Raw genomic sequence first — 16,313 nt, 5'->3', positions numbered from 1 at the left:
CTCCACCCTCGGCGTCGGCGCCCATCCCCGTCGTTCCACCCATCGCGGTTTCTCTAGATCGCAGCAACTTCATGCTGTGGAGGGCGCTCACCCTCCCCAACTTCGCCGGCGTACGCCTCCACGGTTTCCTTGATGGCTCGGCGAAGGCGTCGGCCCCGACCGTGACGACAGGCACCGGCGACGCCGCTCGGATCGTGTCCAACCCCGAGTACGAGCAGTGGTGGACCCTTGATCAGAAGGTCCTCGGGCATCTCCTCGGTTCGATGCACGTGGAGATCTCCGCGCAGTTGATCGGCTGCAAGACGGCTGCCGCTGCATGGGCTGCCATGCACACCATGTTCGCCGCGGAAAACAACGCCGTCGTGCGTAATCTTCGGCGCCAGATCCAGGCGCTGAAGAAGGGAGACAAGCCCGCCGCCAAGTACATGCAGAAGGTCAAGGCCCTCGCTGACGCCATGGCCGCCGCCGGCTCTCGTCTTCGCGATGACGAAATCATCGACTACATGCTGACCGTGCTCGGCTCGGCGTTCAACCCCATCGCTGCTTCAATGAACTTCGTGGGCGTGCCTATCACGTTTCCCACGCTTTACTCGAGTGTCCTTCACTACGAGGCTTTACAGCAGCAGCAATCGGATGTCGAGGATTGGCACTCCTCCGCCAACGCTGCGTCGCGGCCGGTCTACAACACCAACCCGGGCCGCGCGTATGACTCTGGACGCCCGAGTGGCGGTCGCCCTGCTGGCGGTTCCTTCCAGCAAGGGTCGGGTGGCTACAACCAAGGCCAGTGTGGAGGCGCCCCAGGCCGCAACAACAGAAACGGCAACGGTGGCGGCAATGGCTACAATGGTGGAGGAAAAGGGAGCGGTAATGGTCGCAACCGGCGCTGGCGCCCCAGGTGCCAAATCTGCAAAAACTGGGGGCATGAGGCGAACAACTGTCACAGCCGCTATGATCATGATCACCGCTTCGCCAACTCCGCGTCCTCCTCCTCCTCCTGGATCATGGACTCCGGAGCAACGGACCACCTGACGAGTGATCTCGAACGTCTACACTTCCACGAGCGCTATGGCGGGAAGGATCAAGTGCAAGTGGCTAATGTGCAGGTTTGTCTATTTCGCATATTGGTCATTCCACTTTAGCCGGTTCATCTCTTCGTTTAAGAAATGTTCTTCGTCTTCCACATATTAATCAACATCTCTTTCTGTTTATCGTCTTGTCACCGACAATGATGTTTTTGTGGAATTTCATCGTTTCTTTTTCCAGGTTAAGGACAAGGTCACAAAGAAAATCCTTCTTCATGGTAGAAGTCATGGCGGCCTCTACCCCATCCCACTTAGTCGCGCATCGTCTTCCTCCACTCGCCAAGCGTATCTCAGCGTCAAGATCACCCCGTCCCGATGGCGCCAGTGTCTCGTGTTGGGGAACGCAGTAATTTAAAAAAAATCCTACGATCACGCAAGATCGATCTAGGTGATGCATATCAACGAGCGGGGAGAGTGTGTCCTCGTAGACCGAAAGCAGAAGCGTTATATCAACGCGGTTGATGTAGTCGTACGTCTTCATGATCCGACCGATCCTAGCACCGAACGTACGGCACCTCCGTGTTCAGCACACATTCAGCTCGATGACGTCCCTTGTACTCTTGATCCAATTGAGGCCGAGGGAGAGTTCCGTCAGCACGATGGCGTGGCGACGGTGATGATGAAGTTACCGGCACAGGGCTTCGCCTAACCACTACGATGATATGACCGAGGTGTGTAACTGTGGAGGGGGGCACCGCACACGGCTAAAAGATCAACTTGTGTTGTCTTCGGGTGCCCCCTTGGCCACGTATATAAAGGAGGGAGGAGGAGGCCGGCCTAGGAGGGGCGCGCCTATAGGGGGAGTCCAACTAGGATTCCCAATCCTAGTTGGAGTCCCCTTCCTTTTCCAAGAGGGGGGGAGAGGGAAGGAGTAGGAGAGGGAGAAGGAACGAGAGGGGGCGGCGCCCCCTCCCTAGTACAATTCGGACTTGCCATAGGGGGGCACGTGGCCACCCCTTGAGGCCCTTCTCTCCTTTCCCGTATGGCCCATTAAGGCCCACTACTTCCCCCGGCGAATTCCCATAAATCTCCGGTACTCCGAAAAATACCCGAATCACTCGAAACCTTTCGAATATAGCCTTCCAATATATCGATCTTTACCTCTTGACCATTTCGAGACTCCTCGTCATGTCCGTGATCTCATCCGGGACTCCGAACAAACTTCGGTCATCAAATCACATAACTCATAATGCAAATCGTCATCGAACGTTAACCGTGCGGACCCTACGGGTTCGAGAACTATGTAGACATGATCGAGACACATCTCCGGTCAATAACCAATAGCGGAACATGTATGCTCATATTGGCTCCTACATATTCTACGAAGATCTTTATCGGTCAAACCGCATAACAACATACGTTGTTCCCTTTGTCATCGGTATGTTACTTGCCCGAGATTCGATCGTCGGTATCACCATACCTAGTTCAATCTCGTTAACGACAAGTCTCTTTACTCGTTCCGTAATGCATCATCCCGCAACTAACTCATTAGTCACATTGCTTGCAAGGCTTATAGTGATGTGCATTACCGAGAGGGCCCAGAGATACCTCTCCGATACACGGAGTGACAAATCCTAATCTTGATCTATGCCAACCCAACAAACACCTTCGGAGACACCTGTAGAGCATCTTTATAATCACCCAGTTACGTTGTGACGTTTCATAGCACAGAAGGTGTTCCTCCGGTATTCGGGAGTTGCATAATCTCATAGTCAGAGGAACATGTATAAGTCATGAAGAAAGCAATAGCAATAAACTAAACGATCATAGTGCTAAGCTAACAAATGGGTCTTGTCCATCACATCATTCTCTTCTGATGTGGTCCCGTTGATCAAATGACAACACATGTCTATGGCTAGGAAACTTAACCATCTTTGATTAACGAGCTAGTCAAGTAGAGGCATACTAGGGACACTCTATTTGTCTATGTATTCACACATGTACTAAGTTTCCAGTTAATACAATTCTAGCATGAATAATAAACATTTATCATGATATAAGGAAATATAAATAACAACTTTATTATTGCCTCTAGGGCCTATTTCCTTCAGTCTCCCACTTGCACTAGAGTCAATAATCTAGTTCACATCGCCATGTGATTTAACACCAATAGTTCACATCGTCATGTGATTTAACACTCTATAGTTCACATCGCCATGTGACCAATACCCAAAGGGTTTACTAGAGTCAATAATCTAGTTCACATTGCCATGTGATTAACACCCAAAGAGTACTAAGGTGTGATCATGTTTTGCTTGTGAGAGAAGTTTAGTCAACGGGTCTGCCACATTCAGATCCGTATGTATTTTGTAAATTTCTATGTCTACAATGCTCTGCACGGAGCTACCCTAGCTAATTGCTCCCACTTTCAATATGTATCCAGATTGAGACTTAGAGTCATCCGGATCGGTGTCAAAACTTGCATCGACGTAACCCTTTACGACGAACTTTTTGTCACCTCCATAACCGAGAAACATATCCTTATTCTACTAAGGATAATTTTGACTGCTGCCCAGTGATCCACTCCTGGATCACTATTGTACCCTCTTGCCAAACTCATGGTGAGGTACACAATAGGTCTGGTATACAGCATAGCATACTTTATAGAACCTATGGCTGAGGCATAGGGAATGACTTTCATTCTCTCTCTATCTTCTACCGTGGTCGGGTTTTGAGTCTTACTCAATTTTCATACCATACAACTCAGGCAAGAAATCCTTCTTTGACTGATCCATTTTGAACTCCTTCAAAATCTTATCAAGGTATGTACTCATTGAAAAATCTTATCAAGCGTCTTGATCTATCTCTATAGATCTTGATGCTCAATATGTAAGCAGCTTCACCGAGGTCTTTCTTTGAAAAACTCCTTTCAGACACTCCTTTATGCTTTCCAGAAAATTCTACATCATTTCCGATCAACAATATGTCATACACATATACTTATCAGAAAAAGTTGTAGCGCTCCCACTCACTTTCTTGTAAATACAGGCTTCACCGCAAGTCTGTATAAAACTATATGCTTTGATCAACTCATCAAAGCGTATATTCCAACTCCGAGATGCTTGCACCAGTCCATATATGGATCGCTGGAGCTTGCACATTTTGTTAGCACCTTTAGGATTGACAAAACCTTCTGGTTGCATCATATACAACTCTCCTTTAATAAATCCATTAAGGAATGTAGTTTTGACATCCATTTGCCAGATTTCATAAAATGTGACAATTGCTAACTTGATTCGGACAGACTTAAGCATCGTTACGTGTGAGAAAATCTTTATCGTAGTCAACACCTTGATCTTTGTCAAAAACCTTTTTCGACAAGTCTAGCTTTGTAGATAGTAACACTACTATCAGCGTCCGTCTTCCTCTTGAAGATCCATTTATTTTCTATGGCTTGCTGATCATTGGGCAAGTCAACCAAAGTCTATACTTTGTTCTCATACATGGATCCCATCTCAGATTTCATGGCCTTAAGCCATTTCGCGGAATCTGGGCTCATCATCGCTTCCTCATAGTTCGTAGGTTTCGTCATGGTCTAGTAACATGATTTCCAGAACAGGATTACCGTACCACTCTGGTGCGGAACGTACTCTGGTTGACCTACGAGGTTCGGTAGTAACTTGATCTGAAGTTTCATGATCATCATCATTAACTTCCTCACTAATCGATGTAGGCATCACTGGAACTGATTTCTGTGATGAACTAGTTTCCAATTCGGGAGAAGGTACAACTACTTCATCAAGTTCTACTTTCCTCCCACTCACTTCTTTCGAGAGAAACTCCTTCTATAGAAAGTATCCATTTTTAGCAACGAATATCTTGCCTTCGGATTTGTGATAGAAGGTGTACCCAACAGTTTCTTTTGGGTATTATATGAAGACACACTTCTCCGATTTGGGTATGAGCTTACCAGGCTGAAACTTTTTCACATAAACATCGCAACCCCAAACTTTAAGAAACGACAGCTTAGGTTTCTTACCAAACCACAGTTCATATTGTTGGGGAACGTAGTAATAATTCAAAATTTTCCTACGTGTCACCAAGATCAATCTAGGAGATGCTAGCAACGAGAGAGAGAGAGAGAGTGCATCTTCATACCCTTGAAGATCGCTAAGAGGAAGCGTTACAAGAATGCGGTTGATGGAGTCGTACTCACGGCGATTCAAATCGCGGAAGATCCGATCCAGCGCCGAACGGATGGCGCCTCCGCGTTCAACACACGTACAGCCCGGGGACGTTTCCTCCTTCTTGATCCAGCAAGGGGAGAGGAGAAGTTGAGGGAGAACTCCGGCAGCACGACAGCGTGGTGGTGGAGCTTGTGGTATTCCTACAGGGCTTCGCCAAGCTCTACGGAGGAGAAGGAAGAGTTGGAGGAGGGAGGGGCTGCGCCAGGAGAAGGGGTGCGGCTGCCCTCTCTTTCCCTCACTATATATAGGGGGAAGGGGGTGGAGGAGGCGCCCTAGGGTTCCCTAGGGGAGGGGCGGCGGCCACAGGGGAAACCCTAGATGGGTTTGGGCGCCCCCACCCCTAGGAAACTTGCCCCCAAGCCGGGAGGGGTGGCTGCCCTAGGGGAGGCGCCCCCACCTCTCCAGGTTACTTTTTTTTGAGGTGAACTAGGGCTTTATTCAAAAGATAATAAGGAAGGAATACAAGTGATGTTCGGTAGGATCCCTAGCCACAAACGGCGACCAGAAGGGAGAGATGAAGCAGCCTTGGCAATGGCATGAGCTTCAACATTTGCCTCCCTACACTCGTATCTGAAACAAGAACTCACAAAATCTTTCATAGTCTCTCTTATCTCATCTATGACTACAGCATAAGATGAAAGCACTTTCTCCCTAATATCTGAGACCACTTGCATGCAATCAGAACCTACGATCACATGGGAGAGGTTGAGGTCCTTTGCCAGAGCAAGGGCTTCGCTACATGCTTGTGCTTCCAAGCTTGCCACATCGACCAAACCATCAAAGGTAACCGCTGAAGAACCCAAATACTTTCCATCCTTGTCACTGCAAATCGCCGAGACTGCACCCCTTTTGCCATCCCGCGAAATTGCGCCGTCCACATTAATATTTACTGCCCCCCCCTTTCTGGCGCAATCCATCTATGGGATCGCTGCTATGGTCGGCGTCCTGCTGCGGGTTACGTGAGAGGGGTTGGGAGGGGCGCACAGCCCCTTAGTGGGCTGGTGTGCCCCTCCCCTTGGCCCATAAGGCCCCCCAACGCTTGCCGGGGCCTCCGAAACACCTTTCGGTCACGCTGGTCGTCACCCGGTACTCCCAGAACAATTCCGAACTCCAATACCCTTCGTCCAATATATCGATCTTCACCTCCGGACCACTCCGGAGGTCCTCGTCACGTTCGGGATCTCATCCGGGACTCCGAACAACCTTCGGTAACCACATACTATTTCCCATAACAACTCTAGCGTCACTGAACCTTAAGTGTGTAGACCCTACGTGTTCGGGAACCATGCAGACATGACCGAGACACCTCTCCGGCCAATAACCAATAGCGGGATCTGGATACCCATATTGGCTCCCACATGTTCCACGATGATCTCATCGGATGAACCAGAATCTCGGGGATTCAATCAATCCCGTATACAATTCCCTTTGTCTACCGGCATGTTACTTGCCCGAGATTCGATTGTCGGTATCCCAATACCTCGTTCAATCTCGTTACCGGCAAGTCTCTTTACTCGTTCCGTAACGCATGATCCCGTGGCTAACTCATTACTCACATTGAGCTCATTATGATGATGCATTACCGAGTGGGCCCAGAGATACCTCTCCGTCATACGGAGTGACAAATCCCATTCTTGATTCGTGCCAACCCAACAGACACTTTCGGAGATACCTGTAGTGCACCTTTATAGCCACCCAGTTACGTTGTGACGTTTGGTACACCCAAAGCATTCCTACGGTATCCAGGAGTTGCACAATCTCATGGTCTAAGGAAATGATACTTGACATTAGAAAAGCTCTTAGCAAACGAACTACACGATCTTGTGCTATGCTTAGGATTGGGTCTTGTCCATCACATCATTCTCCTAATGATGTGATCCCGTTATCAATGACATCCAATGTTCATGGTCAGGAAACCATAACCATCTATTGATCAACGAGCTAGTCAACTAGAGGCTTACTAGGGACATGTTGTGGTCTATGTATTCACACATGTATTACGGTTTCCAGTTAATACAATTATAGCATGAACAATAGACAATTATCATGAACAAGGAAATACAATAATAACCATTTTATTATTGCCTCTAGGGCATATTTCCAACAGTCTCCCACTTGCACTAGAGTCAATAATCTAGTTCACATCACTATGTGATTGTAATGAATCCAACACCCATGGGGTTTGTTCATATCTCGCTTGTGAGAGAGGTTATTAGTCAACGGGTCTGAACCTTTCAGATCCGTGTGTGCTTTACAAATCTCTATGTCATCTTGTAGATGCAGCTACCACGCGCTACTTGGAGCTATTCCAAATAACTGCTCTACTATACGAATCTGGTTTACTACTCAGAGTCATCCGGATTAGTGTCAAAGTTTGCATCGACGTAACCCTTTACGACGAACTCTTTTACCACCTCCATAATCGAGAAAATTCATTAGTCCACTAGTTACTAAGGATAAGTTCGACCGCTGTCATGTGATCCATTCCTGGATCACTCTTGTACCCCTTGACTGACTCATGGCAAGGCACACTTCAGGTGCGGTACACAACATAGCATACTGTAGAGCCTACGTCTAAAGCATAGGGGACGACCTTCGTCCTTTCTCTCTCTTCTGCCGTGGTCAGGTCTTGAGTCTTACTCAATACTCACACCTTGTAACACAGCAGAGAACTCCTTCTTTGCTGATCTATTTTGAACTCCTTCAAAATCTTGTTACGGTATGTATTCATTTGAAAGTACTATTAAGCGTTTTTGATCTATCCTTATAGATCTTGATGCTCAATGTTCAAGTAGCTTAATCCAGGTTTTCCATTGAAAAACACTTTTCAAATAACCCTGTATGCTTTCCAGAAATTCTACATCATTTCTGATCAACAATATGTTAACAACATATACTCATCAAAAATTCTATAATGCTCCCACTCACTTCTTTGGAAATACAAGTTTCTCATAAACTTTGTATAAACCCAAAATCTTTGATCATCTCATCAAAGCATACATTCCAACTCCGAGATGCTTACCCCAGTCCTTAGAAGGATTGCTGGAGCTTTGCATACTTGTTAGCATCTTTCAGGATTGACAAAACCTTCTGGTTGTATTACATACAACCTTTCCTCAAGAAAATCGTCGAGGAAACAATGTTTTGACATCCTATCTGCAAGATTTCATAAATAATGCAGTAACTGCTAATATAATTCCAACAGACTCTTAGCATCGCTACGAGTGAGAAAGTCTCATCGTAGTCAACTCCTTGAACTTGTCGGAAAACATCTTAACGACAAGTCGAGCTTTCTTAATGGTGACACTTACCATCATTGTCCATCTTCATTTTAAAATCCATCTGCACCCAACAGCCTTACAACCATCAAGTAGTTCTTCCAAAGTCTATACTTTGGTTTTATACATGGATCCTCTCTCGGATTTTATGGTCTCGAGCCATTCGTTGGAATCCGGGCCCACCATCGTTTCGCCATAGCTCGTAGGTTCATTGTTGTCTAGCAACATGACTTCCAAGACAAGATTACGTACCTCTCTGAAGTAGTACGCATCCTTGTCGACCTACGAGGTTTGGTAGGGACTTGATCCGAAGTTTCATGATCACTATCATAAGCTTCCACTTCAATTGGTGTAGGTGCCACAGGAACAACTTCCTGTGCCCTGATACACACTAGTTGAAGTGACGGTTCAATAACCTCATCAAGTCTCCACCATCCTCCCACTCAATTCTTTTGAGAGAAACTTTTCCTCGAGAAAGGACCCGTTTCTAGAAACAATCACTTTTGCTTCCAGATCTGAAATAGGAGGTATACCCAACTGTTTTGGGTATTCTATGAAGATGCATTTATCCGCTTTGGGTTTGAGCTTATCAGCCTGAAACTTTTTCACATAAGCGTCGCAGCCCCAAACTTTTAAGAAACGACAGCTTAGGTTTCTCTAAACTATAGTTCATACGGTGTCGTCTCAACGGAATTGCTTGGTGCCCTATTTAAAGTGAATGCGGTTGTCTCTAATGCCTAACCCATAAACGATAGTGGTAATTCGATAAGAGACATCATGGTATGCACCATATCCAATATGGTGCAGTTATGATGTTCGGACACACCATCACACTATGGTGTTCCAGGCGGTATTAGTTGTGAAACAATTTCCACAATGTCTTAATTGTGTGCCAAACTCGTAACTCGGATATTCATCTCTATGATCATATCATAGACATTTTATCCTCTTGTCACGACGATCTTCAACTTCACTCTGAAATTACTTAAACCTTTCAATAATTCAGACTTGTGTTTCATCAAGTAAATATACTTAGCATCTACTCAAATCATCTGTGAAGTAAGAACATAACGATATCCACTGTGTGCCTCAGCACTCATTGGACTGCACACATCGAAATGTATTACTTCCAACAAGTTGCTTTCTTGTTCCATCTTACTGAAAATGAGGCCTTTCAGTCTTCTTGCCCACGTGGTATGATTTGCATGTATCAAGTGAGTCCAAATGATCCATCTGTATGGAGTTTCTTCATGCATATCTACCAATAGACATGGTTCGCATGTCTCAATCTTTTCAAAAATGAGTGAGTCCAAAGATCCATCAACAAGGAGCTTCTTCATGCGTTTTATACCAATATGACTCAAATGGCAGTGCCACAAGTATGTGGTACTATCATTACTATCTTATATCTTTTGGCATGAACATGTGTATCACTACGATCGAGATTCAATAAACCATTCATTTTAGGTGCAAGACCATTGAAGGTATTATTCAAATAAATAGAGTAACCATTATTCTCCTTAAATGAATAACCGTATTGCAATAAACATAATCCAATCATGTCTATGCTCAACGCAAACACCAAATAACAATTATTTAGGTTTAACACCAATCCCGATGATAGAGGGAGCGTGCGATGTTTGATCACATCAACCTTGGAAACACTTCCAACACATATCGTCATCTCACCTTTAGCTAGTCTCCCCAGCCTTTTATTTCGAGTTACTAACACTTAGCAACCGAACCGGTATTTATTACCCTGGTGCTACTAGTACTAGTAAAGTACAAAATAATATAACGTATATTCAAAATACTTCTGTCGACCTTGCCAGCCTTCTCATCTACCAAGTATCTACGGTAGTTCTGCTTCAGTGACCGTTCCCCTCATTACATAAGCACTTAGTCTCGGGTTTGGGTTCAACCTTGGGTTTCTTCACTAGAGCAGCAACTGATTTGCCGTTTCATGAAGTATCCCTTCTTTCCCTTGCCCTTCTTGAAACTAGTGGTTTTACAAACCATCAACAATTGATGCTCCTACTTGATTTATACTTTCGCGGTGTCAAACATCGCGAATTGCTCAAGGATCATCATGTCTATCCCTGATATGTTATAGTTCATCACGAAGCTCTAATAGCTTGGTGGCAGTGACTATGGAGAACCATCACTATGGAAGATTAACTCCCACTCGATCCAAGCGATTGTAGTACTCAGACAATCTGAGCACATGCTCAACGATTGAGCTTTTCTCCCTTAGTTTGCAAGCTTAAGAAACTTGTCAGAGGTCTCATACCTGTTGACGTGGGCACTAGTCTGAAATCCCAATTTCAGTCTTTGGAACATCTCATATGTTCTGCAATGTTTCAAAAAACATCTTTGGTGCCACAATTCTAAACCGTTAGCATTACGCACTGAACTATCACGTAGTCATCAAAACGTGTATGTCAGATGTTTCACAACATCTACAGACGACGCTCGAGGTTCAGCACACCGAGCGGTGCATTAAGGACATAAGCCTTCTGCGCAGCAATGAGGATAATCCTTAATTGACGGACCCAGTCCGCATAATTTCTACTTTCAACTTTCAACTAAATTTTCTCTAGGAACATATCTTAAGCAGTAGAACTAAAGCGTAAGCTACGACATAATTTGCAAAGACCTTTTGACTATGTTCATGATAATTAAGTTCATCTGATTATTTAATGAACTCCCACTTAGATAGACATCCCTCTAGTCATCTAAGTGATACATGATCCGAGTCAACTAGGCCGTGTCCGATCATCACGTGAGACGGACTAGTCATCATCGGTGAACATCTTCATGTTGATCGTATCTACTATACGACTCATGTTCGACCTTTCGGTCTCTTGTGTTCCGAGGCCATGTCTGTACATGCTAGGCTCGTCAAGTCAACCTAAGTGTTTCGCATGTGTAAATCTAGCTTACACCCATTGTATGTGAATGTTAGAATCTATCACACCCGATCATCACGTGGTGCTTCGAAACAACGAACCTTCGCAACGGTGCACAGTTAGGGGGAACACTTTCTTGAAATTTTAGCGAGGGGTCATCTTATTTATGCTACCTTCGTTCTAAGCAAATAAGATGTAAACATGACAAACATCACATGCAAATCATAAAGTGACATGATATGGCCAATATCATCTTGCGCCTTTTGATCTCCATCTTCGAGGCGCGGCATGATCACCTTCGTCACTGGCATGACATCATGATCTCCATCATCATGATCTCCATCATCGTGTCTTCATGAAGTTGTCTCGCCAACTATTACTTCTAATACTATGGCTAACGATAAAGTAAAGTAATTACATGGCGTTTTTCATTGACACGCAGGTCATACAATAAATTAAGACAACTCCTATGGCTCCTGCCGGTTGTCATACTCATCGACATGCAAGTCGTGATTCCTATTACAAGAACATGGTCAATCTCATACATCACATATATATAATTCGTCACATCCTTTTGGCCATATCACATCACATAGCATACCCTGCAAAAACAAGTTAGACGTTCTCTAATTGTTGATGCATGTTTTACGTGGCTGCTATGGGTTTCTAGCAAGAACGTTTCTTACCTACGAAAAAGCCACAACGGTGATATGCCAATTGCTATTTACCCTTCATAAGGACCCTCTTCATCGAATCCGATCCGACTAAAGCGGGAGAGACAGACACCCGCTAGCCGCCTTATGCATCAAGTGCATGTCAGTCGGTGGAACCTGTCTCACGTAAGTGTACGTGTAAGGTCGGTCCGGGCCGCTTCATCCCACAATGCCGCCGAATCAAGATAAGACTAGTAACGGCAAACAAATTGAACAAATCATCGCCCACAACTACTTTGTGTTCTACTCGTGCATAGAATCTACGCATAGACCTAGCTCATGATGCCACTGTTGGGGAACGCAGTAATAATTCAAAATTTTCCTACGTGTCACCAAGATCAATCTAGGAGATGCTAGAAACGAGAGAGAGAGAGAGTGCATCTTCATACCCTTGAAGATCGCTAAGCCGAAGCGTTACAAGAACGCGGTTGATGGAGTCGTACTCACTACAAGAAACTTATTAATCCAGGACGGATTTCCTGTGACAATTTCGAAATCTGTCAAGGACGACCCAGTACAGCCTGCTGAGCCCGCTAAAGCCCGCTCAAGCCAGCCTAAGCATTCCCCGTATATAATGCAAACCCTAAAACTTGCTCCCCAGCCCCCTCCCCCCCCCTCCTCCGCAGCCTTTCCTCTCGCGAGCCCCCTCTCTCCCACACGCGACTCCTCGCACCGCCGCCCGATTCCGTCGACTTCCCGCGGGTATGGCCGGTGCGCAGCACACCCCCATCTTCCTCTCGCTCCGCTCCTTCCTCCCCTCTAGCTAGATTCACAGCTCCCGGCCACCAGCGCTCGCCAGCAGGCCCTCCCCATGGCTAGGGTTTCGGCGCCGGGGCAGCTCCGATGGATCCTCCCCGTCGCCTGCTGCCGGTGCTGCTAGAACGGGGTGGCGCGGATGCCTTCCTCCCGCAGGATGTGCTGAGGCGACGCAACCTGCAGTGGCATACTCAGGAGTCGGGACGAGCGCGGGCGCCACGGCCTTGTCTCGCTCGACGATGGTGGCCGCGAACGCCGGTGGTCCTTCTCGTCCTCTACCTCCAAGGACTTGCTTCGATACAACTCAGGCACCCCTGCCCCTGAAGCCTGTCCTCTCATCCGGTGATGTACAGATCGTCCTCGCGTGCGTCGATTTGCCTCCTCCTCGACGCGGCACCTGCAACCTAGATGTGGACGTGGTGAGCTCCCTCTCTCTCCCTTCCTGTACCCAACATCTGGATGGCACTTGTATCTGTAGTCACTTGCATCTGTACATACATACGCATGAATAAGTTTCTCATTAATTTTTGAGTACATTCTATTGAACCTAATTGTACTTGCTGCCCTGTAAGCTATGAGAAGGAATTGTTTCATTTAAAGGGCCAAACACAATGATAACGACTCTTGCATTAGTTGAAGGGGTCAAAGAAATAGCATCAAAATATATTGAATTGAAATGTACTAATATATTGAAGTGAAAGTTACTATGCACATAATTTTGCAGAGCTAAATATATTGTGGCTATCCTACCCTGATTGCAATATATTGAAGTGCAAAAGAATTTGGATGTGAGATGTAGGCACGTTCATTCTGTTAGCTGGTAGTTTTTACAGTGTGGCAATATACTTTGGGTCTGTTTGGATGGATACCAATGCCGGCCTTACCAATTTATTGGTTGTGCCCGTGACTTTTGGATACTGCTTGGATTGAAGCCATTTTTGGCTCGCCCAGCTCAGGTCGGCCGCGCCCCTACAGGATTTTCGCCAATTAGTGGGCGAAACGAAGGCGTGGAAAATGTCCGCCAATAATTTGGCAGCCAAATCGTGCGCACGTCTTATTATCCTGGCCGACCGAACGACGTCGTCGGCAGTGGCCGAATCCGCCACCATTCTTGACGCCTTGCACTGCCCGCCAGGCTAATTAAGATACAAATTAAACCATGACATCGTGAAGCTCCAACTAAGCCTGGTTGTGATTATGTTCAATTCAGTCTTGCTAATATGATAGTAGTGTTTTATCGGTTCATTATGCATGCTGTAAATTCTTGAAACCAAACTATACACTACCTGGTACAATCCAAACAAATATTGGCAAGTCTGCTGGCTTTAAACATTTTGGAAGAATTTAGTTAGTGAAGTAAGACATTTTGGAAGGCATAATTCTTTTAAGATTTTGGTTCAGTTTAGACAACATTTACATGTTAGTCTTAGTGAAATGAAACTGCACTTCTGATTTTCAACCAATCTCTTTGCTCTGGACAATATAGTCGGTACACCTCTGCTTGGTCGACGCCGACAATATAGCAGTAGCAGTACAGTTTAAGTTTTGGATTTGTTAAGATGTAGTCTTGGCCTTGCATCTTCAGTTTAGGTTTGCATTACAAAGATTGCTCTGTACTTTGCTTGTTTTCATATTAGCTTTATTGGTGGGGTTGCTGAATGTAAGATTGCTCTGTACTTATTTCCTGTGCTTACAACCTACTAGCAGCAGTATTTTAACTGCTTAAAGCCATTTGCTCTTGTTATTCATGATCTTGCAAATTTCTGTAAGGTATTCGAAAATAGTTCAAGAGTAACTCATTTGCATTACAATGAACCAAAAGATGCTAGAGTGGTGTTCACACTTATTTTGATACGTACGAGCATATTTTCAAGCAGCTAAAGCTGTACGTTATAGACAGAGTTTACGTAATGTTGCTGCTTCTATTCCGCACACTAAAAAGGCAGCTTGTACTTGGAGCTGAATGGAAATATTCTGTAATTTTTGTTTGATAAGTTTTTTCCATTCCATTGATCCAGCTTTGGGTCTTCTCAATAAGTACACGATGTAGCAGAGCTTGTGGCATCAACCAAGGAGCTTGAGGCGTTGCATGTTGAAAAACAAATCAAGAAACACATGTAAGTACTATGGTGCAGCAGTTCCATTATTTTCCATTCCATGGCATATGGGATGAATCACTAATGCTCTTTCTATGCAACATGGGACATGATTTCTTACATGGCATTCTTCTCCTTGACCGATGTGTAAAATTGTGGTGTACTGTTGTATTATGCCCTCTGTTGTGCTCCTTGCTAGTATATTGTAACCAGTGAGTACTCTCAGCCATATCAGTATCGCACACGTTGGGAATTCGTCTTTGGGAGCTTGCAGATTTTATTAGTTGCCAGTTTAACTCGTCCAGAGAAGAAATTCAGTTTAAAGACATGTATTAAATGCATGAAAATGTAAGTGGGCAACCCCTAGCCCTTATCATATATAATCGTTATGCACAGTAGTACTTGAATAATTATATCAATTTAGGTTTCTAATTTTTTCGGCGGATTTATGGCCTCAACTTTTGATGCTACAGCACTTGAGTTCTGTGATGTATAATTTGTTATGTTGTCACTTATAGGTCATCTCTAGAAATGTCTAATGTTTGTTCTAATTTTGTGCAGATCATGTTATTCCTACTTGGTGCAGCCTATCACATATGCCATGACATGGTGTAATTGTGATCAAGAGGGGGCCAACGACAAGAAGTTGAATTAGAATCTTTTGTATATGTTTTTGATGTAAACTGGATTGTGTTGGTTCTAACCTTGCTATGTGTTGTATTTCGTCAATTGATGTTGTAAATTGTCTATTCACGGAGGATTTTGTAGATTGCTATGTTGTAGATACACGTGGATGGCTTCATAAATACTCTTTGTCTTCGGCCAAAGTTGGCATTATGATCTGTGTAAATGCTAAAATAATGTACTTGCTCAAAATTTCATGGAGGGAAATGGGTTAATTTGCCGGACAAAATTTAAATTTTGCATAAATCCATGACGGTTTCTATGACAAAAACAGTATCCATGTAGGCAGCCACGTCATTCCAATAGATCTATCCAAAATGCTACGTGGCGTTTGTCTGTGATGGCCCATTCCGTCACAAACGCTCGGGCCTAGTTTGGGCTGGGCGGGTCAGGGGCTAGACCTGTGACGGTCAAGATCCGTCATGGAAGGTGAGGTGTCAAATTATGACGCGATATACATGACGGATTTCAAATCCGTCATGCCCGGTCATCCTTGACGGATTTTCACTGCCCCGTGACGGATTGGAACCGTCATGTATTAACAGATTTCTTGTAGTGACTCACGGCGATTCAAATTGCGGAAGATCCGATCTAGCGCCGAACGGACG

General features: G+C 45.1%; 1 long non-coding RNA gene across 1 annotated transcript; it reads left to right on the top strand.

The window, feature by feature from the left end:
* Window positions 1-12,785: 12,785 nt before the first annotated feature.
* Window positions 12,786-15,858, top strand: LOC123099384 (uncharacterized). The gene is made up of 3 exons (XR_006448151.1): window positions 12,786-13,344; window positions 14,944-15,042; window positions 15,583-15,858. It is a non-coding gene; the product is annotated as an uncharacterized lncRNA (long non-coding RNA).
* Window positions 15,859-16,313: the final 455 nt, after the last annotated feature.

This window comes from Triticum aestivum, chromosome 4D, assembly GCF_018294505.1.
Source record: "Triticum aestivum cultivar Chinese Spring chromosome 4D, IWGSC CS RefSeq v2.1, whole genome shotgun sequence".
NCBI classification, from domain to species: domain Eukaryota; kingdom Viridiplantae; phylum Streptophyta; class Magnoliopsida; order Poales; family Poaceae; genus Triticum; species Triticum aestivum.
This window is presented reverse-complemented; position numbering and strand designations above follow the sequence as displayed.